Here is a 25632-nt window from a genome sequence, read left to right as displayed (position 1 = left end):
TGGACATTTTAACCATGTTGATTCTGCCAATCCACAAGCAAGGGATGTCTTTCCATTTGTTGGTATCATGTTTGGTTTCTTTCATCTGTGTTTTATAGTTCTCCTTGTAGAGATCTTTTACCTTCTTGGTAAAGTATATTTCCTGGTATTTCATTTTATTTATAGCTAATATGAAGAGTATTGAGTCCTTGATTTTGCTCTCAGCCTTACTGACAATTCGAGATGGTAGAATTAAATGTAAGGCATGAAATCATAAATATAATGGGAGAAAACATAGGAAAAGTTATTCTAGACATTGGCCTAGACAAAGAATTTATGACTAAGACCCTAAAGGAAAATACAGATAAAAATGACAAAATAAATAAATTAGACTTAATTAAATTTTAAAGCTTCTGTACAGCAGAGAAATAATTAACAGTGTAAATAGACAATCCACAGAATGTGAGAAAATAATCACAAACTATACATCTGACAAAGGACTTATGTGTAGAACTCAAATAAATCAGCAAAAACAAAAACTACCCCATCAAATAGTGGGTAAAAGATATGTACAGAAGTTTTTCAAAAGAGGATAGAGAAATGGCCTACAAATACATGAAAAAATCCTCAACATCACTAATAATCAGTGAAAAGCAAATTAAAACTGTAATGAGATACCACCTTACCCCTATCAGGATGGCCATTATTAAAAAATCATAAAACACTGGTGTTGCCACCGATGCCCAGATACAGGAATGCTTATATACTGCTGGTGGGACTGCAAATTAGTACAGCTTCTGTGGAAAATAGTATGGTGATTCTTCAAAGAAATAAATATAGTCCTACCAGTCAATTTAGCAAAACCACTACTAGGTATCTACCCACAGAAAAAGAAGTCGTTTTGTCAAAAAGATACCTGCACCCAAATGATAATTGTAGCATAATTCATAATTCCAATATGTGGAACCAAACTAAGTTCTCATCAATTCACAAGTGGATAACGAAAATGTGACATGCACACACACACACTCACCATGGAATACTACTCAGCTATAAAAAAGAATGAAATAATATCATTTGCAGCGACCTGGATGGAACTGTAGACCATTAACCTAAGTGAAGTATCTTGGGAATGAAAAAAAAAAAAAAAAACCACCATATGTTCTTACTAATAAGTGGGAGCTAAATGATTGGCAAACATGGGCACAAAGAGATGTAAAGGACATTGGAAACCAAAAAGTAGAGGGTGGGAGGGAAAATGTGAATAAAAACTTATCTATTGGGTAAAAGGAACACTATTCTGATGATGGACACACCAAAAGTTCTAACTTAACCATTATTAAATGTATCTGTGTAAAAAACATTTGTGCTTCCTTAATATTTTGAAATAAAAAGAGATTCTAAATAAGCAAATCTCTTTTTGTTTCATACTATACTCTAATATAAAAACTTAAGAACCCTATCATTTTCCTTGGTATATCTTAAGAAATTGTCCTGTTCAGAAATGGTCTCGTACATCACGATAATAAGAATTTCACTTAGTTATAGGAGAATCTGCTCTGAAATTACAGCATGTATTATAATAAAGTACAAACAAGAAAAATGCAGGAATTGCTCCATATTCCAGTTATTGAAAGAGAGAAAGATAATTGCTATAATTTACTCGGTTATTAGCTTGGCTTTAGATAATAAAATGAACAAAAGAGTGATATCTCAAAGAGTATCTACCACGGTCTTCTGAGATTAATTGTCAATTTTTAAACTAATTGAGGAAGGTAAGACCATCGTCCTTATATTCCTTTACAGAATTTCTTTTCTAGAAATTGATCAGAAACTCAGTTTTACATTTTGTAAGAACAACAGCAACTCAATAAAATAGTCATTTTTCATGGTAAGAATGTTTTCTAAAAAGTAGAAGGTAAATTTGTGGCCATATGCTTTCTCTCCTTTTGAGTTTAAAATGTTGAAGGGCCATTTCCAGCTACAAAACTATATATTTTATAGTTTTACACATACATATGCACAATTTCAATAAATATTATTGATGGGGATGTGAGAAATTCGATAATCCCATATATGGCTTTTGATGCTGTCAAATGGAAAACAGTTTGTCAGTATGTATCTGGAAACATAAAAGTATTCATGCTAGTAATCATGTTCTTTAAGAGAGTCTGCCCAAATATCCTGCTACTTAGACACCGCTTCAATAGATGCAGCCTTGTTGGGACCCAGGGTAAATGTTGATATGAAAAAGAACAGTCTTGCTCAAAATATTGAGATATTTGCTAATTTCAGAGTGCCTGTCTGCAACGTAATAAAAAACTGACAATGATTAATGTAGATTAATCCTTTTCTCCCCTCAGACATAATTTTCCATAAAGCTCTCCCAATTCAGTGCTATAGCTGTGTCAAACCATAGCTCATATGAATTAATAGGAATATTACCAGAAGATCTGGGCAGGATGAGCCCAGAATTGTGACCCTCAAGGCAAAACTTTGTTCTTTTTATGGCTTCTGGCATCTTGTGACCTACAGTATCTGCCAATGAACATAGACAGAGCTCTCATTTGGATCCCCAAGCTTCTGACATTTTTGTACCAAGGGTATCATTTATGTAACAGGATGATAAATATCATTCCTCTTGTTGGCTCAGAAAGAGGCCACAGAGGCTGAAAAGAGAACAATAGTTGCCTGGTAACCACATTCTCAAAGCCAAGGGGCTGGTTCATCTGTGCAGGATTTGCAAAGGGGGTGGCTCGATGCTGGGTCTTCCAGCATGAACACGTCACCCCTTTCTAGCTCATATAAGACATTGAGATTAAAAAGTTAAGATAGATAATTTCATTTTTATTGTTTCATTTGTTTTAGGTTACTTATGACATATAACATTCTAAAAAGAAGTGTGCAGTTCAGTAAATTTCATGAACTAAATTTACCCATGAAATGAGCACTAGATCAGGAAACGTAACATTACCATCACCTTCCTTCAAGCTTCCTATAGCCAGTCAGTTGCCCTACTATTCTTAATTATTAACATAGCATAGGGTAACTTAGCTTATGTTAAGAATTTCATGTAAATTATGTCATAAAGTCTGTTTTGTGCCTGGTTTAATCATGTATTGGCATGTGCTACTGTAGAATGATCATTCTTAATGTTTTATACCATTTGATTTTGGGGATATATCATCATTTATTCTTATTCTATTGTCAATGAGTAATTGGGCAATTTTCAGTTTGGTACTATTACCAATAGGGCTTCCACAAACAGTTTTGTTGAACATATGAGCATATATGCTTGACGAGTGGAATGGCTAGCTAAGTCATAGAGAATAGAAATGTCCAGCTTTAGTATATAATGCCAAGTATTTTCCACGGCACTATATAGTAGAACCTCCACAGCCGACCACCTCCCTACAGAAACCACCTCTTTTAGTTGACCTAATTTCCATAGACCACACATGCCCACATGTACGTATCAGTACAGAAGGCCGAGTTCCTTATATTGACCACCTCTGTATGTTGACCTGTTACAATCCCTTGGGTGATCAACTTACAGAGGTTCTACTATATATTAATTTATGCTTCCACCAGGAGTTCCAGTTGCTCCACATCTTCACTAACATTTTCATTTTAGCCACTCTTGTGGGTGTGTATTCACAACAGGATTTATGTCAAGAAGGATTTAAGTGTGCTGCACTTTACCTCACCCCAATTTGAGTGAGAGGAGCTTCAGGATCTCTAAGGAGAGCTTCATATGTGTTTTCAAGAGCTTGAGGAACAAGAGAACAAGCATCTGATTCCTATGAATTCTAAAGGCAAGATTGGTGGCAGGTGCTGTGCCTTTCTGGTGGTGGAGTAGAGAGGGCTGCCCAAGGAGCCCAATCCTCTTCCAACATAGGTGAGCCAGAGGTGAAGGTTTTCTTGGGACCAAATAGGACCTAGAGAAAAGGGTTCAGTTTGGGGTCTTCTTAGAATGTACTCCAGCCTAGAGGACAGGTTGAGGGACCCCAACTGAAGAGAAAACAGCTAAAAGCCCAAGGCCAAGGGTGACATTGTATATAACCAGCCACACAAGAAGCGTTTGTCACACCAGAGTTGAAGTAGGAAGTTCCCAATAACCCAACAGAAAAATTGTCAAGGATCCCATTAATATATGCCAAGGAGGTGGGTTGGGGAAGAGGAATCACTGCCAGAGTTTTCCAACACCAGACTCTAATTGGAACAACTACTTATCCAGTCATATAGTGATTAGTAAGCAACTAAGAGAGAAAGCTAGTTTATATCCTTCATCTGTTGTAGGCTTCCAATACTAAACCGGTGTGAGCTAGGGGAGGAAAAAAGTTTAACTCTGAATAAGTTAGGCATTTGAAATAACACTAAAGTAGAGTTAAGTTATTACAAAATGAAATCAAACTTCTTAATGCTTTAAAGGCATTCAAAGGTTTTCTTATTGGTTAAGAAAGACTAGAAAAACGGGGGTTGGGGGGACATGTCCAGGATTTTATCCAAGGATAGGGAACAACTATTACACAGTATGAATTAAAAGGAAGACCAGGCATGATGGCTCACCCTTGTAACTCCAGCCTTTCCAGCCTTTTGGGACGCCGAAGCGGGAGGATAGCTTGAGGCAAGGAGTTCAAGGTGAGCCTTAGACACATAGGGAGACCCTGTCTGTACAAAAAGTAAAAATTAAGAATTTATCCAGGTGTGGTGATGCATAACTGTAGCCCCAGCTGCTGCTTTGGAAACTGAGAGAGAAAATGACTTGAGCCCAGGAATTTGAAAATTTGAAGTTACAATGAACTCTGATTGTACCACTGCACTCCAGCTTTGGGCAACAGAGTGAGACTTTGCCTCTAAAAAAAACGGGGGGGTGGTAGCGGCGAGAAAAATTAGAACGAGAACAATAGAAAAGAATGAAGAAGAGTTAGGTATAATATAGGTTATCAGTGATCAAGGTAGTAAGGTAGTATTTAAAAAAACAAAAGACTGGGTGGCACCTGTAGCTCAGTAAGTAGGGCACCTGCCCCATATACCAAGGGTGGCAGGTTCAAACCCAGCCCCAGCCAAACTGCAACAAGAAAAAAAGCCGGTCGTTGTGGTGGGTGCCTGTAGTCCCAGCTACTCGGGTGGCTGAAGCAAGAGAATCGTCTAAGCCCAAGAGCCCAAGAGCTGCGATGCCACGGCACTCTACCAAGGGCAGAAAAGTAAGACTCTGTCTCTAAAAAAAAAAAAAGACTTTGATTACCTCAATCTTGAGCTCTCTTATGATATCCAATCTTTCATAGATACAATTTATAGGCAAGCAATTAACAGATTTTTGAAACGTATGTGCAAACTACTGCAATACTTGTCAACAAACAGCAACAACAGCAAGCCTGTGCTTTAATCAACTTGTGTTGTGAAGACTGGTTCATTAAACTGTTCTGGCTCGGCGCCTGTGGCTCAAGTGGTTGGCTCACCAACCCCCTAAACTTTCAGGAAATGTAGCAAAAAGACTTACCTAATCCTATAGCGGGATTCAAAAGGACACACTTCATAAAGAAGAATGCGGAGGCTCCCGTAGCTCAGTGGTTAGGGTGCTGGCCACATGCACTGGGGCTAGTGGGTTTGAACCCAGCCCGGGCCTACTAAATTAAACAACAACAACAACAAAAAAATAGCCAGGCGTTGTGGTGGGCGCCTGTAGTCCCAGCTTCTCAGGAGGTTGAGGCAAGAGAACTTCTTGAGCCCAAGAGTTTGAGGTTGCTGTGAGCTATGACGTCATAGCACTCTATGGATGGGGACAAAAGTGAGACTCTGTCTCATTAAAAAATAAATAAATATTAGGCAGCACCTGTGGCTCAAAGGAGTAGGGTGCCGGTCCCATATGGCAGAGGTGGTGGGTTCAAACCCAGCCCCCGCCAAAAACTGCAAAAAAAAAAAATTAATAATAAATAAATAAATAAAAAGAAGAATGTCCTCCCCCAAAGGAGGAAAAAAAAAAGCAGAAGAGGATAAATCAAGTGAAGATGTTAATTATCTTGTTTTGAATGGGCATAATAAAACAGAAATAAAGGACTAAGTAGACCAAAAATACAACTGGCCAGGTGCAGTGGCTGACGCCTATAATCTTAGCACTCTGGGAGGCTGAGCCAGGTGGATTTCTTGAGCTCAGAAGTTTGAGACCAGCCTAAAAAGAACAAGACTCCATGTCTACTAACAACAGAAAAATTAGCTGGGTGTTGTGGCGGGCACCTCTAGTCCCAGCTACTTGAGAGGCTAAGGCAGAAGGATCACGTAAGCCCAGGACTTTGAAGTTGTTGTAAACTAGGCTGACACCACTGTCCTCTATCCTGGGAGTGGGAAGTGGGGTTAGGGAGGAAAAAAAGAGAAATAAAAAGACAAAGAAAAGGAAAGATAAAAATAAAAATACACTGAACCAGAAACCTAGAAACCTAGGAGCTTCTCTGTTGGCCTCTCAAGAAACATCTAATACAGACCTTCCCGGTATCCCTTGTCTTCCAGTAAATCCTCCTCCTGTTATCAAGGATTCAATAACTCTGAGATCTAAATGGTCAAAACAATCTCAGGAGTCCATAATCACTATCTGCCAATTCAATCTGTTGTTATCTTTTTGCTAAATCTGCTTTTTTTGTCAAATGCTAAAAATAGAGCATAAAGTGTACAAAATTAGATGTGAATAAAAATAGATTTATTTGGTGGCTTTCCTTACTGAGCTAATCAGCATGTGCTCAAAAGTTCTAATTATTATGTGCAGTAGAAATGCTATTATTAATTTGTCAAGAACAGTATAAAGGCTATCAGATATTGACAAACTTAGTTACTCATTATTATTATTATCATCATCATTATTATTATTATTAGAGACAGTCTCACACTGTGACCTTTGGTAGACTGCTGTGGCATCACAGCTCACAGCAACCTAAAACTCTTGGGCTTAAGTGATTCTCTTGTCTCAGCCTCCCAAGTAGCTCCGACTACAGGTGCCCGCCGCAACACCTGACTATTTTTACAGATGAGGTCTTGCTCTGGCTCAGACTGATCTTGAACCTGTGAGCTCAGGCAATCCACCTGCCTCAGCCTCTCAGGAGTTAGTCAGCAGCCTCTCAGGAAGCTTTCTTAATCTGGACAAAAAAAGAGAACAGATTTTTTCCAACTAATACATTGTATGATTCCCCCATAGTGCTTCTTTCTATCACATGTGCATTTTTATGCTAAATTACAATTATTTTAAAAGTCTTTCTCCATCCTTCTATATTAATTTTCCAAAGTTGGAAGATAGTCTTTACACTCTTAGGAGGTGTATTAACTGAGGCTTTACTTTCATCATTATTTTACACTAACATACAATATTTCATCTTTCCACATTTTTGTTCTCTGAAGTCACATTACGTGACCTCCCTCTAACTCATGTTTTGTGTAGCTATGAAGTCAGATTGTAATTTCCAGGCACAAATTTGGCCCTGTCATTTTGTTTACACAGTGAAGGAAAAATCAGTTTATTAAACATTTTACTTAACTACCAAAAGCTTTGCCAAAATAGAAACTTTTTGCATAGTGACTTTTTTTTTGCTTTCAAAAACATATATTTTTAAAAATTGTGTAAAAATGGTGTATGCAATATCTCATGACTGGATTTTGTTTTGTTATATCTCAACAGCTTTTCCTTTTATTTTTCAAGAGATATGTTATGAACAGATGATGTATTTCCTCATTAAAAACACATTTTTAAAACCAACTCGCAAGGAAGGGAGGGAGGGAGGAAGGAAGGAAGAAAGGAAGGAAGGAAATACAGCATTCATCAAGCTTGGGACATGTTACACAAAAGATAACAGAGAGAAGTAGGTGACAGGAAACCATTTTAGGAAGAATTAGGTGACAGGAAACATCCAATTTGTCCAGTGAGAAAGGAGTTGCCTATTAGAACTCTAGAACAAAGTTAGAAGCATTAGAATTCTAGAACAAAATTTCTATTAGACACCGGATACATAGCTTTCTCATGTACATAGAAGTTTCAATTACTTGAAACGACTTTTCTCATATGATCATCAAATGGAATACCCTGACTTTAAAATTCCTTTACATTAAAGAAATGTAAGGTCATCTAGGTGGAATTTCCTGGGGCAAACGGTATTCTAAGTTAAGTAAAATATTGCAGGTCTGATTTATATTGCCTTTGCATTCACACATCTCCATATACTAGCTGTGTGACTGCCATAGTGAAGAACAGAGCTTCCTCTATTTGAAACTGTATCACTTGAAATATTTATTATGAGTATGTGTCTTAATTATTAATATACAAGGCACTATCATAATTTAATATACTATTGGTAACAACCACTCATGGAACATAAATAACCATGTCATAGATTCAATAGGAGCCTTTTATTTTTTTTGCAGTTTTTTTTTTTTGGCCCAGTCTGGGTTTGAACCCGCCACCTCCAGCATATGGGGCCAGCACCCTACTCCTTTGAGCCATAGGCACTACCCCTCAATAGGAGCCTTTTCAATGAAATGTATACATGTTAAGAAATAACTACATTGGTTGCATCCATATAGTAATGAGGAGTCAACGATAGAGGGTAACTGTTTTCTAAAATTAGTTTTACATATAATAGCAAAAATATGCCACATTAATCTTTGCTAATATTCAGAAACTTTTCTGCAGCCCTTGCTTCCCTTTTCGGTACAGTTTTTGTATTTTCCTAATAGCTGGAAAAGCATAAGTTTAAATTTGATATAGATTGGCCTGTTCCCCCAGTATATTTCCTTTTTTTGCGAAACCATTGCAAAGCCTTTTAAATTTGAATTATTACAGTAATTCAGAGGAAGTTATGCTACCTTCCAACCAGTCTGAGCTCTTAATAGCGTATTCACACGTGATGACACATGAAGTAGGCTTTATTTAGTATTTTAGGAAATTGACTGGTATACTGTGTCTTTATTTTCTGGAGGTTGAAAATGTAAGCTAGAAATGCTCCCAAACATAAAAGACAAGAATATAAAGCACAACTGGTTGGACACCCCTACAGTTTTACATAACATGCTTTCCAAATCTTAAAGAACAAAATGACTTCATCTTTGCTTCCTGTGAAATAAAAAATTCTGCCCTTGATTATTACCTGTTCTATCCATATACTTAGCCTATTCAGGCATTCAATTAATTGAACTTTTCCTATAAATCAGTAAAATGAGGTCCTAATTTCAAAAATGCTTCATGTCGTTTTTAGAATTTGTTTGCAGAGGGTACCACCAAGGAATTCCTATAATCTTGAACCAGTTCTTGGTTTTCTGTATTATACACACACACACATATATACTTTACTCTCTGGCACCACTTTGATGAAAATTTAAGTTAAAAAGTTTAAGATAACTGTCGGAGGCGGAGCAAGATGGCGGCCGAGTAACAGCTTCCTTGCATCTGGGCACCAGATAAATATTAGGTGGAGATAGGACTCCAGGCATCTCTGGCTGGTGGGATCTGCCTATAATCACCCCTTTGAGGATAGAGGGAGTCAGCGAGAGACTTCTGGACCCCAAGAGGAGGACTAAAACAGTGGAAAAACGGCAAGTGGTCGCGTGTGTTCAATCCATCTAAACCTGCCCGCAACTGTTAAGTTCAGTAGCAGTGAGACTGCAAACCAGAAAGGCCTTACCTGTGAACTGTTTTGGTGTCTTTGGACTTGGCACTCAGTTGAACTGCCTTGGGGAGAGCCTGAACGGGAGTGCGGAGAACTTTGGCCATTGTCTAGGGCCCCAGTCTGACCCACTGAGCCAGACGGAGCTAATAGTGTTTGGCTGTGGGTCACAGGGAGCCATTGTGAGCGATCTTCCCTGGCAAGCTCCGCCCTCAGGGTTGCAGAGCTAGAATTGGGTGGGAGCTGGTAACCCAGCGACCAAGTAGCCTAAGGGCGGGGTCTGAGCCGCCTTGCAGCCCTAACCCTCAAGGGGCAGAGTGAGACCAGTTTTGGCACACTGGGTAAGTGCATAGCCACTTCAGCAGTGATTCCAGCGACAAGCACTTTTCTGGGAAAGCTTCTGCTCAGCAAGTGAAGAAGTTCAAAGTGCCTTTTAAGTGGGCTGAAGAGAAATCAGCAGCCTCCAGTCGTATCAGAACTGTGATTAACATCTCATACCCCAGAAGACCACATGTTACCCAGACAATATTCAATAACATATACATACTGCTTTGTTTTTGGTTGTGTTCTTTTTTTTTTTTTTGGTTTGGTTGGTTTTTTTTTGTTTATTTTGATGATGTTGATGTTGTTTTCTTTTTTAAGTTCAACCTTTTCCATACAGATCCTTTTTCTTTCTCAATTTTTCTAGTTTAATTATAATTTCCCATTGCTGCCTTTTTTAGTAACTAGAACTTCATTTTTGCTAGTGTTTCTACGGCTATTATTTGGTTTTCCACCAAATTTTATCCTGTAAAGTTTTCTGTCTGCTTGTTTTGGTTTGATTTATAGCATTTTTGTCTTTCCTCTCTACTTGGTGGAGGTGGGGTACTGTGTCTCATCAGGTTAGCAAAGAGATGCTGACCTCAAGGGAACCACCAAACTGGGCACCCCAAGAAGGTGGGGTTTTTTTAAGGTTGTGTCAAAGTACCCTACTGTACACCTATATTGCTCTGTCTCCCTCTATCTGTGCCTCTCTTCTTTTTGTCAATATTCCTTTTACCCACCCCCTCTCATTTCTCTATTTTTCTTTGTTTTTCTTATCACTCGGTCCTCCTTTCTTTCATCTCTTTTTTGCTCTTTAACCTTCTCACCCTTCTGGTCCTGTAACCTTTAGTCCACAGACATGAGAACTTAAAGAGCAAGAGGAAGTGAAAGGAAAATTAGGGCAAGGAAACAGATAAAAGAAATCACTCATGAGGAAGAATCAGCAGAAAACTCCAGGCAACATGAAGAACCAGTCCAGAACAACCCCGCCAAGGGACCATGAGGTAGCTACGGCAGAGGATTCCACCTATAAAGAAATGTTAGGAGTGACAGAAAGGGAATTTAGAATACACATGTTGAAAACAATGAAAGAAATGATGGAAACAATGAAGGAAACTGCTAATAAAGTGGAAAATAACCAAAACGAAATCCAAAAACAGAACCAAATAAGAGATGAACGATATGAAGAATATAAAAAGGATATAGCAGACCTGAAGGAACTGAAACAGTCAATTAGGGAACTTAAAGATGCAATGGAAAGTATCAGCAACAGGTTAGACCATGCAGAAGAAAGAATTTCAGAGGTAGAAGACAAAGTTCTTGAGATAACTCAGATAGTAAAGGAGGCAGAAAAGAAGAGAGAGAAAGCAGAACGTTCACTGTCAGAATTATGGGACTTTATGAAGCGTTCCAACATACGAGTTATAGGAATTCCAGAAGGGGAAGAAGAATGCCCCAGAGGAATGGAAGCCATACTAGAGAATATTATAAAAGAAAATTTCCCAAACATCACCAAAGAGTCTGACACACTGCTTTCAGAGGGACATCGGACCCCTGGTCGCCTCAACTCTAACCAAGCTTCTCCAAGACACATTGTGATGAACCTGTCCAAAGTCAAGACAAAAGAAAAGATTCTGCAAGCTGCCAGGAGTAAGCGCCAGTTGACCTACAGGGGCAAATCCATCAGAGTGACCTCAGACTTCTCTAATGAAACTTTCCAAGCAAGAAGACAATGGTCATCTACCTTTAACCTACTTAAACAGAACAATTTTCAGCCCAGAATTCTGTACCCTGCTAAGCTAAGCTTCAGAATTGACGGAGAAATCAAATCATTTACGGATATAAAAACATTGAGGAAATTCGCCACAACAAGACCAGCTCTACAGGAAATACTTCAACCTGTTCTGCACACTGACCACCACAATGGATCAGCAGCAAAGTAAGAACTCAGAAATTAAAGGACAGAACCTATCCTCCACACTGATGCAAAAGATAAAACTAAGCAATGGACTCTCACCAAATAAGACAAATAGAATACAACCACACTTATCAATTATCTCAATAAATGTTAATGGCTTGAATTCCCCACTGAAGAGACATAGATTGGCTGACTGGATTAAAAAACACAAGCCATTCATTTGCCGTCTGCAAGAAACACACCTGGCTTCAAAAGACAAATTAAATCTCCGAGTCAAGGGTTGGAAGACAATTTTTCAGGCAAATGGAATTCAGAAGAAAAGAGGAGTTTCCATCTTATTTTCAGACACATGTGGATTTAAAGCAAATAAAGTCAAAAAAGACAAAGATGGTCACTTTATATTGGTCAAGGGAAAAATACAACAAGAAGACATTTCAATTCTAAATATTTATGCACCCAATTTAAATGCTCCCAGATTCTTGAAACAGACCTTACTCAGTCTGAGCAATATGATATCTGATAATACCATAATAACAGGGGACTTTAACACTCCTCTTACAGAGCTGGACAGATCCTCTAAACAGAAATTAAACAAAGATATAAGAGATTTAAATGAGACCCTAGAACAACTGTGCTTGATAGATGCATATAGAACACTCCATCCCAAAGATAAAGAATATACATTCTTCTCATCACCCCATGGAACGTTCTCCAAAATTGATCATATCCTGGGACACAAAACAAATATCAACAGAATCAAAAGAATTGAAATTTTACCTTGTATCTTCTCAGACCATAAGGCACTAAAGGTGGAACTCAACTCTAACAAAAATGCTCGACCCCACCCAAAGGCATAGAAATTAAACAATCTTCTGTTGAATAACAGATGGGTGCAGGAAGAAATCAAACAGGAAATCATTAACTTCCTTGAGCATAACAACAATGAAGACTCAAGCTACCAAAACCGGTGGGATACCGCAAAAGCAGTTTTGAGAGGAAAATTCATCACTTTAGATGCCTACATTCGAAAAACAGAAAGAGAACACATCAACAATCTCACAAGAGATCTTATGGAATTGGTAAAAGAAGAACAATCTAAGCCTAAACTCAGTAGAAGAAAAGAAATATCCAAAATCAAATCAGAGATCAATGAAATTGAAAACAAACGAATCATTCAGAAAATTAATGAAACAAGGAGTTGGTTTTTTGAAAAAATAAATAAAATAGATAAACCATTGGCCAGAGTAACAAGGAATAGAAATGTAAAATCTCTAGTAACCTCAATCAGAAATGATAAAGGGGAAATAACAACTGATCCCACAGAGATACAAGAGATCATCTCTGAATACTACCAGAAACTCTATGCCCAGAAATTTGACAATGTGAAGGAAATGGATCAATATTTGGAATCACACCCTCTCCCTAGACTCAGCCAGGAAGAAATAGAGCTCCTGAACAGACCAATTTCAAGCACTGAGATAAAAGAAACAATAAAAAATCTTCCAACCAAAAAATGCCCTGGTCCAGATGGCTTCACTCCAGAATTTTATCAAACCTTCAAGGAAGAGCTTATTCCTGTACTGCAGAAATTATTCCAAAAAATTCAGGAAGAAGGAATCTTCCCCAACACATTCTATGAAGCAAACATCACCCTGATACCAAAACCAGGAAAAGACCCAAACAAAAAGGACAATTTCAGACCAATCTCACTCATGAATATAGATGCAAAAATTCTCAACAAAATCCTAGGCAATAGATTATAGCTTATCATCAAAAAAGTCATTCATCATGATCAAGTAGGCTTCATCCCAGGGATGCAAGGCTGGTTTAACATACGCAAGTCCATAAACGTTATCCACCATATTAACAGAGGCAAAAATAAAGATCACATGATCCTCTCAATAGATGCAGAAAAAGCATTTGATAAAATCCAGCATCCTTTTCTAATTAGAACACTGAAGAGTATAGGCATAGGTGGCACATTTCTAAAACTGACTGAAGCTATCTATGACAAACCCACAGCCAATATTTTACTGAATGGAGTAAAACTGAAAGCTTTTCCTCTTAGAACTGGAACCAGACAAAGTTGTCCTCTGTCACCTTTACTATTCAACATAGTGCTGGAAGTTCTAGCCAATACAATTAGGCAAGACAAGGAAATCAAGGGAATCCAAATGGGAGCAGAGGAGGTCAAACTCTCCCTCTTTGCTGACAACATGATCTTATACTTAGAGAACCCCAAAGACTCAACCACAAGACTCCTAGAAGTCATCAAAAAATACAGTAATGTTTCAGGATATAAAATCAATGTCCACAAGTCAGTAGCCTTTGTATACACCAATAACAGTCAAGATGAGAAGCTAATTAAGGACACAACTCCCTTCACCATACTTTCAAAGAAAATGAAATACCTAGGAATATACCTAACGAAGGAGGTGAAGGACCTCTATAAAGAAAACTATGAAATCCTCAGAAAGGAAATAGCAGAAGATATTAACAAATGGAAGAACATACCATGCTCATGGACGGGAAGAATCAACATTGTCAAAATGTCTATACTTCCCAAAGCAATCTACCTATTCAATGCCATTCCTATCAAAATACCAACATCGTACTTTCAAGATTTGGAGAAAATGATTCTGCGTTTTGTATGGAACCAGAAAAAACGCCGTATAGCTAAGGCAGTTCTTTGTAACAAAAATAAAGCTGGGGGCATCAGCATACCAGATTTTAGCCTGTACTACAAAGCCATAGTGGTCAAGACAGCATGGTACTGGCACAATAACAGAGACATAGACACTTGGAATCGAATTGAAAACCAGGAAATGAAACTAATATTTTACAACCACCTAATCTTCGATAAACCAAACAAGAACATACCTTGGGGGAAAGACTCCTTATTCAATAAATGGTGTTGGGAGAACTGGATGTCTACATGTAAAAGACTGAAACTGGACCCACACCATTCCCCACTCACAAAAATTGATTCAAGATGGATAAAGGACTTAAATTTAAGGCATGAAACAATAAAAAATCCTCAAAGAAAGCATAGGAAAAACACTGGAAGATATTGGCCTGGGGAAAGACTTCATGAAGAAGACTGCCAAGGCAATTGCAACAACAACAAAAATAAGCAAATGGGACTTCATTAAACTGAAAAGCTTCTGTACAGCTAAGAGACAATAACCAAAGCAAAGAGACAACCTACACAATGGGAAAGGATATTTTCATATTTTCCATCAGACAAAAGCTTGATAACTAGGATCTATAGAGAACTCAAATTAATCCACATGAAAAAAGCCAACAATCCCATATATCAATGGGCAAGAGACATGAATAGAACCTTCTCTAAAGATGACAGACGAATGGCTAACAAACACATGAAAAAATGTTCATCATCTCTATATATTAGAGAAATGCAAATCAAAACAACCCTGAGATATCATCTAACCCCAGTGAGAATGGCCCACATCACAAAATCTCAAAACTGCAGATGCTGGCGTGGATGTGGAGAGAAGGCAACACTTTTACACTGCTGGTGGGACTGCAAACTAGTACAACCTTTCTGGAAGGAAGTATGGAGAAACCTCAAAGCACTCAAGCTAGACCTCCCATTTCATCCTGCAATCCCATTACTGGGCATCTACCCAGAAGGAAAAAAAATCCTTTTATCATAAGGACACTTGTACTAGACTGTTTATTGCAGCTCAATTTACAATTGCCAAAATGTGGAAACAGCCTAAAGGCCCACCAACCCAGGAATAGTTTAACAAGCTTAGGTATATGTATACCATGGAATACTATTCAGCCATTAAAAAAAATGGAGACTTTACATCCTTCGTATTAACCTGGATGGAAGTGGAAGACATTATTCTTAGTAAAGCATCACAAGAATGGAGAAGCATGAATCCTATGTACTCAATTTTGATATGAGGACAATTAATGACAATTAAGGTTATGGGGGGGGAAGCAGAAAGAGGGACAGAGGGAGGGGGGTGGGGCCTTGGTGTGTGTCACACTTTATGGGGGCAAGACATGATTGCAAGAGGGACTTTACCTAACAATTGCAATCAGTGTAACCTGGCTTATTGTACCCTCAATGAATCCCCAACAATAAAAAAAAAAAAGAAGATAACAGAAGGAATCTTCTTCCCTAGTATCCTGAGTGAAAAAAAATCTGAAGAATTGGCCCCTCTAAATTTGTTTCCCTTTTTTTCAGCTTTATTGAGGTATATTTGACAAAAATGTATACATGAAGGTTTGAAATTAAGCTCATGAACTTATCCTAGAAAAAGTGCTGCATAACTCATTGCTGAATAATCACTACGGACACTTTCAAAGTACCCCCTTTGGGAAGCTATGTACTGAGCCAGCACGTAGTCTACCCTGCAATGAGGTTTCAGAACTCCTTTTCTGGAATGGCCATCATAACTGTCATCATATTACCCTTGATGTCCTGAATGTCATTAAAATGCCTTCCTTTCAATATTTTACCTTTGGGCAAAAAAAAAAAAGTAATTGGGGGCAAGATCATGTGAGTAGGGAGGTATTCCAATACAGTTATTTGTTTACTGGCTAAAAACTCCCTCCCAGACTGTACCATGTGAGCTGGTGCATTGTCATAATGCAAGAGCCACACCTTCCTCTTGCCAACATTTTCAGTTAAGATTTTCCCAACTGTTTCTCTATCAATGTTTATACTTGGTCTTCTATGCTTTTCACAGGCAGCTGAAAATTTTGACACACAATTCAATGAATTTTTTCAATGTTTTCATCAGCTCTTCTTGTTACTGGCCTCTCTGACCTCTCTTCATTGGTGACTCTCTCTCCTAAGAAAAAAACATTTAATCCATTTGTACATTGTCATTTTCTTCATGGCAAAATCCCCATAAACTTGGACTAACATGTCCCCGATTTCACTTCCACTCTTGCCAAGTTTAGCAAGAAATTTAATGTACGTTCTTTGCTCTAATTCAAGTTCTGACATTTTCCTTATAGCACACAAAAACACACAACAATAATGAACAGCATTCAGCAAGACACTGCCACATGTTGACAAGAACACAGATGAGAAACACTGATATACCAAGGTTATGAAACCTTACTGAGTTGTTTGTGTAGTGCTGTCAACATAAGCGCACAGGTGGCAAGTTCATGAACTTAATTGTCAGGCCTCGTATAGAAGATGTACAATGTGATGTTTTCATGTACATACATGTTGTATAATGATTACCACAATCAAGCTAATTAACATATCCATTATCTCACACAGTTACCGTGGGTGTATGCATGGTGAAGACACTTAAGATCTACACTCAGCAAATTTCAAGTCCACAACAAGTTGTTATTAATTATGGTCACCATACTGTACATTAGATTTTCAGAACTTACTCATCTCACATAATGAAACTTTGAACGCTTTGAGAAACACCATCAAATTTACTCCCCTTGAGTCCCTAGCAACCACCATTCTAGTTTCTTTTTCTGAGTTCCACTTTTTTAGATTCCACATATACATGTGAGATCATACACTATCTTTCTGTGTCTAGCCTATTTCACTTAGCATAAGGTCCTCTAGGTTCACCTATGTTGTTTAAAATGATAGTTTCCTTCTTTATAAAAATTGAATAATAATAACCCATTGTGCATGTGTCACGTCCCCTACACAAACATTTTGTTTATCCTTTATTCTGTCTCTATGGACACCCGGGTTGTTTCTGTATATTGGCCATTGTAATGAATGCTGCCATGAATACAGAAATGAAGGTATCTTTTCAAGACAGTGATTTTAATTCCTTTGGATGTGTATCTTAAAGTGGAATTATTGGATCATATGGCAGGTCTTTAAAAAAAATTTTGTGCTGAACCTCCATACTGTTTTCCATAATTGCTGTGCCAATTTACATTCCCACCAACAATGTATAAGAATTCCCTTTTCTCCACATCCTCTTTTTTCTTTTTTATAATAGCCATCCTAACAGGAATGTTGATATCTCATTGTGATTTTGATTTTGATTTCTCTGATAATTAGATGATTAGTGATGTTTGCAACATTTTCATATACCTTTAGCCATTTATATGTCTTTTTTTCTTTTGAGACAGATTCTCACTTTGTTACCCCAGGCTCGAGTGCTTTGTCATCATCCAAGCTCAGAGCAAGACTCCTGGGTTCAAGGGATTTTCCTACCTTAGCCTCCTGAGTAGTTGGGACTAGAGGCGCCTGCCATGATGCCCAGCTATTTTTTCTATTTTTAGTAGTGACGAGGTCTTCCTCTAGCTCAGGCTGGTCTTGAACTCCTGAGCTCCAGCAATCCACCTGCCTCAGCCTCCCGTGATGCTAGGATTACAGTCGTGAGCCACTGCATCTGGCTATATGTCTATCTTTCTTGTCACTTGACCACTAGGGATTGCATGTCTTCTTTTGGAAAAGTGTCTGTTCAGATCTTAGCCCCTCTGAATTTGTTTAATATTTAACATGTAGGAGAGAGGGGGTGGAATACTGGGGAGGAAGAATAGGAGGGAATTGGCTTAAGAATATTGGCTTTAGAGATGCTCCTCTGCTCAACTCTTTGCCTGCCAATTTTGGGGCTTTTGGTTGAGTAGAAATGGAGAAATAGGCAAGATGAAGAATGACCAAGGATGGAGAAGTTTGATTTATATTGGAAACAGCAGAGAGTAAGTTATAAAGACAGAAGAGATTGAGCTGTATCTGTGAAAAAGAGACAGTATGGTTTAGCAGAGACTAAGTTTGGGAATTTGGCAGCATTTCAGTAGAGAAAGGTGAAAATTTTTTATTCCACTGCCATGTATATGATAATGTGACAAAGAGAAAAGAAGAAAGCAGGTTTTATGTTGTGTCAATTGTTAAAAGTACAAACATCCAAGCCATTTCTTTAGGACTAAAGTTTAAAAATTAAGTGGCTCTCCAGTTGGTTTCGGATGATCAATTGCTTTACTTCTAATGCACCACTGAGTTTTGGCCACTTAGTATTTCAGCTTCGTATGAAATTGAACATTCAAATGAAGATTCTCCACTTCTCTCACTTCTAGGTGAAGGCAAGAAAGTATAGCTCCAACTTAGGCTTGAATTTCATCATCATATCTATATGCACATGTATCATCATATCTACATACACATATAGATATGGTATAGATAAGGACATAGCTATCATTTATTGAGCCTTACTATGAGTTGGGGTTTTTGTATATATCTCTAATTATAACTAAGTGATTAATATTGTACCAATTTTACAGATGAGAGAACTGAGATACAGAAATGTTAATTGGTTTGTTCTGAGTCACACAACTATTAAGTGGGCTTGCTGGGGATTTTAACCTAATACCTATGGTCCGAAAATCTATTAACTTTTCCACTCTATAATTTTGCTTCCTCATGCATTCTTCCTTCTGGGCAGAGAAAGTAAAGCAACAATTAGAAGGAAACAACTATTAACCAACCCCTTTTAGCATTCTTCTGCCAACATAGATATTTGCTCTCTAAATGTATTTTAAATCAAAACTGGAGAACTAATAATATCTGTTACGTAATAGTACACATTTTAAAGGAACAAAAAAAATACATGGTTCAATTGAACTTCACTTGACTTATTGCTTCAGATAGATATTGTTTTTTGTTTGGATGTCAGCATACACATTCAGAACTAAGGAAGCATTCATTTGTGATACTAATTGATAATAGGCATTCTTCATCTCTTAATACAGATGGTAGGCAAATGTGTGTTCTCAAAGACCCAAATATTAATATACAAATGAGAAAAAAACAAAAACCAGTACTAAATACCCAGTTCTCCCAATAAAAGAGAAATATCACAGAAACCCAAAACAGCCAGGTTTCATCAATCATTTGTCTACCTGGGATACTGTCAGCAATATTCAGGTTCAACTCTCTTTGTCTTATCAGAATGTTTGTCTGGCAAGGTTCTTATGGATAATCTATTTTTGCTGAATAACTGGCAGCAGGGCTGCTAATCAAGAGAGAAAAGAAGCTGCCTTTGGTGATGAAAATTGCTTTCCAGTGACTGATTGTGTTAATCAATCTTCTGCAAGGGAAATCAGGAGTAAAAGATGGCCAATAATTGCAAAACACTGCTGCACACATGAGGAAAAATAAATGATGCACAAAGCACAGAAAAGTAACTCTTGAGAAAATGTTGCAGAGTTGGCTATTTTTAAAATATAGACATTAGAAAGTGTGTTTGTTTTGTTTTTCAGTTTAACATCCAAGCCTTACTTTTAATATGTGGGTAAGACTATGCCTACTTTACTGTGGCATTATAGTATTTGACATCACTTTACAATTTTGAGAGTAATCTGGGATTTCAGTGGGATGTGAAAACTCATTGAAAATTACAAAAATTGTCAACATTGCTGTTGCAAGAATTACATTTAGCCTCTCATCATTATTTTCTGTCTGTGATAACCACAACTGAATTAATGGCAGCTACATCTTTATTTCTAATGAATCCCAACTCTCAATGCAACTCAAGAAATGACCTATACTGTCTTTTTGTTTAGAGTTCACTCTCAAGTTCATTGTGATATTACAAGTAAAAAATCCAAAGTAATGTTGATTCTACAATTAGTTCTATGGAAATATTGTAGAGCCTGAAAATTGTACTGATCTCCACATAAAAGTAATGAATTTGGGTTTTTTTAAACGTGTACATTTAAACTAATTTTTTAGGAACCCATGTAACTTAAGAGTCAACTATAGAAGAGATCTGGAAACATATATGTGAGTAAAATATGTGAAACAATACCTGAAATCTTAGAAAACAATTTAGGTACAGGCATCAGCTGCAAAACTCACTAAAATAATTAAGGAAGGAAAATTTAAAAAATTAAATTATAATGAAATCCTGCATGAAACATGGTTTGATCACATTGACCTCTTTTTGTTTTGATTTTTCCTCTTCTATTTCTATTGGAAATTTAGTTTATTTGGAACTCTTTCTAAGGTCCTAGGAAGCATCTTATATTTCTTTGTATAAAATAGTGAGATCCATTTTCCCTCCCCCAATGATAAATATTTGCTTTAATAGCAACAAAGTTGTATCTTACTGCTGTATTTTTATACCTAAATACCTTCAAATCAAATGATAGTGTAGTTACTAATAATATTGGAAACTAATGAAGGTTAACATTAGTTAGTTGTTTGTTTCTTTGTTTAGTCAACTGAAATGATATGAAAAGCTATGACCAAGAGTGCACAGAGACGGGCAAGTGTGATACGACTGCTAGCTGGATGATGGTGATTAGCCATCTCAGACGGTGGTAAAATTAGGCAAGAATTCTAATTTTTAGGACAATTTTTACTGTATTAATTCATATTTGAATGATTTATTACTTTATGATCATCTCATTTTGTGCTCAAAACTGCTACTTGATTGGAGACTAATTTAACTCATCAGTTCATCAACCACTGATCGTTGAACACACTACATTATGTTGTGAGTAGAAGGTTGCTTCTGTTCCCTATTAAATAAACTTCCTTGACAACACAAAATGTTCTTATTTTGTTATTTCAAGATCTTCTTTAATTTCTAATAACTAAAAGATAAAATTATCATCTTTGATTAATATTAAAATAACATTATTCCCTGCCAAATTGAATGTCTTCCTTTTGTTTGCTGCATCACTTCTAGATTTCTCCATCCAATTTTTAAGGCTTTCTATAATTTAACATCATCTAAAGTTCTCAATTTTATTTATATCTACTTAAAACTATAGTATGCCAGGGCTCAGCACCTGTAGCTCAGCGACTAGGGTACCAGCCACATACGCTGGACCTGGAGGGGTTGAATCCAGCCGAGGCCTGCCAAACGACAATGACAATTCCAACCAAAAAATAGCCAGCATTGTGGCGGGCACCTGTAGTCCCAGCTCCTTGGGAGGCTGCGACAAGAGAATAGCTTAAGCCCAAGAGCTTGTGGTTGCTGTTATGCCACAGCATTCTACAGAGGGCAACATAGTGAGTCTCTGTCTCAAAAAAAAAAAAAAAAAAAAACTACAGTATGCCGATTTTTTCTTTGGTCATAATGACTACTACTAATAACATGATTGTAAATTTATTGTTCAATCTCAGTATTTTAATAAGTGTCCAGTCAATCTTCTCTAAGTTAAGCAATGTCTTGTGTTAATTGGCTTTGACTAATAGTACATAATGTACCCCATGTCTGTGCTTTGAGTGTTGTTCACTTTTCAATGCATTTGGCAGAACCACAAAAGGGAGGTCTGGAGTCAATATATCATTGACTATGAGCTCTTCTGTCATTTCTGTCATCCTCACCTTGCTTTAACGGTCCTGTTTTGAGTTGGCCTTTAGTGGTGTGCAGTAGGTATTGTCACACATCAGGCACATGTGAAGGCATTCCCAAGCAGAGTATCACTTTTTCTATTTTTTTCCCCAGGACAATATATCTCTGTCAGTAATGAAACTTCTTCCTAAAACAGGCGACTAAATTCAAAAACCATTAAATCAGGCATCACTGAATTCATTAAAATTAAAATTGTCACTATATAACAGATGGTTGATAATGACTTCTGGTTATTATGTCCCTCACACACCTACTCTGCCAGAAAGGAAAAAAGTACTAAAAAATATTGAAGGACTAACTTAATATGGGAATAAGAAACTTCAGAGTAAAAGTAGATTTATCAGTACCTGAATATGTTTGTCATCACTGAGAAAGTATTATGTATCAGCAGAAACAGGTTGAGCTATGGATCAAGAAGACTGAGGCACAATTATATGTTGTTTGAGTTGATTTATGATAGGTGATTTTTTTCCTTTCATCTCTTCTCTTCTTCTCTAACTCAATGGACTGAAGTCCTAAGGACAATCTATAACTTGCAAGCCATGATTCCTTTGCCATAAAGATTAGTCAACAAGACATATGGCATAAGCTGTTTTACATATTTTCATTTTAAATAAAATGATATCATCTTACATAATTATAGATATGATTCAATCATCACCCTTTACATAGTAAAACACACACACCTATAATACCAAAGATAGCACTATAAAGATTTTGAATTCTAGATTTATTATAACCAGAGGATTTAGAAACTATGGTTTTATAGATCAAATAATATATCAGAAAATAAATCATATATTCAAAACAGATCATTTTATATGGAATATAAACAGCAGTTAGAAATCTTGGGTTGAAGCAATTTTTCAGTATATATAGTGGATCTTAGTTAAAATTTATACGTTATATATGGTGATTATTTCATTCTCATTAGTTCATATCAATAATAGGAAAAGTTATTATAAGGGAAATATGGTTAGGCATAATTTTACATTTTCTTAGTGAAAGATGCTGCTATTTACAAATTGTCAGCTACTTTTCAATCCTCTTGGAACAGATTGTTCTCTGATCTTTGAAGCATCAATAGCCATTTATTAGGTGAATATAAAGAAATAGGCACTGTGTGCAGAGGGTAAAAAAATGTACATTTTATATATAGCTATCAATATATATTTACCTATATCTTACTATTTGTGAAGCTATATATCCAAATGTAAAATGAAAACAGTGGTTGGTAATGAAATCCCATTCAGATAAAATGGGAATGACTTCAGTATGTTCATTTAATATTTTTATTTTTTAATACATAATACTCATGTTTTCTGCAAGATTTATTCATGATACAATAAGAGAATATTTTATTACACTTGATTGATAAACTATTGATTGGTCAAGATATTTGCAAATTGTTATGACAGTGGTCAAATATGTGTTGTTAGATCACTTGGTTACCATCAAGTATCTATAAAGTAGATATATTCTTAATCCAACATATAAATGTAACTGGGTTATAGCTTTCATGTGAGAGCCCCAAATTAGTTTCATAGTAGGGCTGAGTACATTGGGTACTTTTTCTTCCATTCTTGAGATACTTTACTAAGAAGAATATGTTCCAGCTCCATCCATGTAAACATGAAAGAGGTAAAGTCTCCATCTTTCTTTAAGGCTGCATAGTATTCCATGGTATACGTATACCACAATTTATTAATCCATTCGTGGATCGATGGGCACTTGGGCTTTTTCCATGACTTGGCAATTATGAATTGGGCTGCAATAAACATTCTGGTACAAATATCTTTGTTATGTTGTGATTTTTGGTCTTCTGGGTATATGCCCAGCAGAGGAATTACAGGATTGAATGGCAGATCTATTTTTAGATCTCTGAGTGTTCTCCATATATCTTTCCAAAAGGAATGTATTCATTTGCATTCCCACCAGCAGTGCAGAAGTGTTCCCTTTTCTCCGCATCCACGCCAACATCTCTGGTCTTGAGATTTTGTGATATAGGCTAGTCTCATTGGAGTTAGATGATATCTCAAAGTAGTTTTGATTTGCATTTCTCTGATGATTAAAGATGATGAGCATTTTTTCATATGTCTGAAGGCCGTGCGCCTGTCTTCTTCAGAGAAGTTTCTCTTCAAATCCCTTGCCCAGCCTGCGATGGGATCCCTTGTTTTTTTTCTTGCTGATGCGTTTGAGTTCTCTGTGGATTCTGGTTATTAAACCTTTGTCAGAGATATACCCTGCAAATATCTTCTCCCATTCTAAGGGCTGTCTGCTTGCTTTGCTTACTGTGTTCTTAGCTGTGCAGAAGCTTTTTAGTTTGATCAACTCCCAGTAGTGTATTTTTGAAGCTGCTTCAATTGCCCGGGGGGTTCTCCTCATGAAATACTCACCCAGACCAATTTCTTCAAGGGTTTTCCCTGCATTCTCCTCTAGTATTTTTATAGTTTCATGTTTTAAGTTTAAATCTTTAATCCAATGAGAGTCTATCTTAGTTAATGGTGAAAGGTGTGGGTCCAATTTCAGTCTTCTGCAGGTTGCCAGCCAGTTCACCCAGCACCATTTGTTAAATAGGGAATCTTTTCCCCACTGAATGTTTTTAATTGGCTTGTCAAAAATCAAATAGTGGTAAGTAGCTGGATTCATCTCTTGGTTCTCTATTCTGTTCCAGATATCTACTTCTCTGTTTTTGTGCCAATACTATGCTGTTTTGATCACTATCGATTTGTAGTAAAGTCTGAGGTCTGGTGGGGGAAGTGGGAAAGGGGGAGGTGGGTAGAGGGAGGGGGATCGGTGGGATCACACCTGTGGTGCATCTTACAGGGGTATTTGCGAAACTTGGTAAATGTAGAATGTAAAGGTTTTGGCACAGTAACTGAGAGAACGCCGGAAAGGCTATGTTAACCACTGTGATAAAAATGTGTCAAATGGTCTATGAAGCGAGTGTATGATGCCCCATGATCATATCAATGTATACAGTTATGATTTAATAAAAAAAAAAGTCACTGGCAAACAAAAAAATAAATAAATAAATAAAATAAATGTAACTGGTGCCTGCATTAGGTATAAAAGCAAGTAACAGGATAATTTTAAGAACTAAATGTAATAATACATGTGATGTACCTAATATATTATTTAGAAATTAGTAAGCACTCAATAATGATTACTAAATTCTTCATAAAAATGTTATTTTGGATGTGTTTAACTGAAGAAAATCATATCAACAAATGTATGTTTTTTTTGTTTGTTTGTTTTTGCAGTTTTTGGCCAGGGCTGGGCTTGAACCCACCACCTCCAACATATGGGGCCCGTGCCCGACTCCTTTGAGCCACAGGCACCGCCCTTTTCTTTTCTTTTTTTGGAGACAGAGTCTCATTATGTTGCCCTGGATAGAGTACTGTGGTATCACAGCTCACAGCAACCTCCAACTCTTGGGCTTAAGTGAGTCTCT

Source organism: Nycticebus coucang, chromosome X (assembly GCF_027406575.1).
Source record: "Nycticebus coucang isolate mNycCou1 chromosome X, mNycCou1.pri, whole genome shotgun sequence".
In the NCBI taxonomy this organism is placed as follows: Eukaryota; Metazoa; Chordata; class Mammalia; order Primates; family Lorisidae; genus Nycticebus; species Nycticebus coucang.
The sequence above is the reverse complement of the archived record's forward strand: the minus strand, read 5'-3'. Positions refer to the sequence as shown.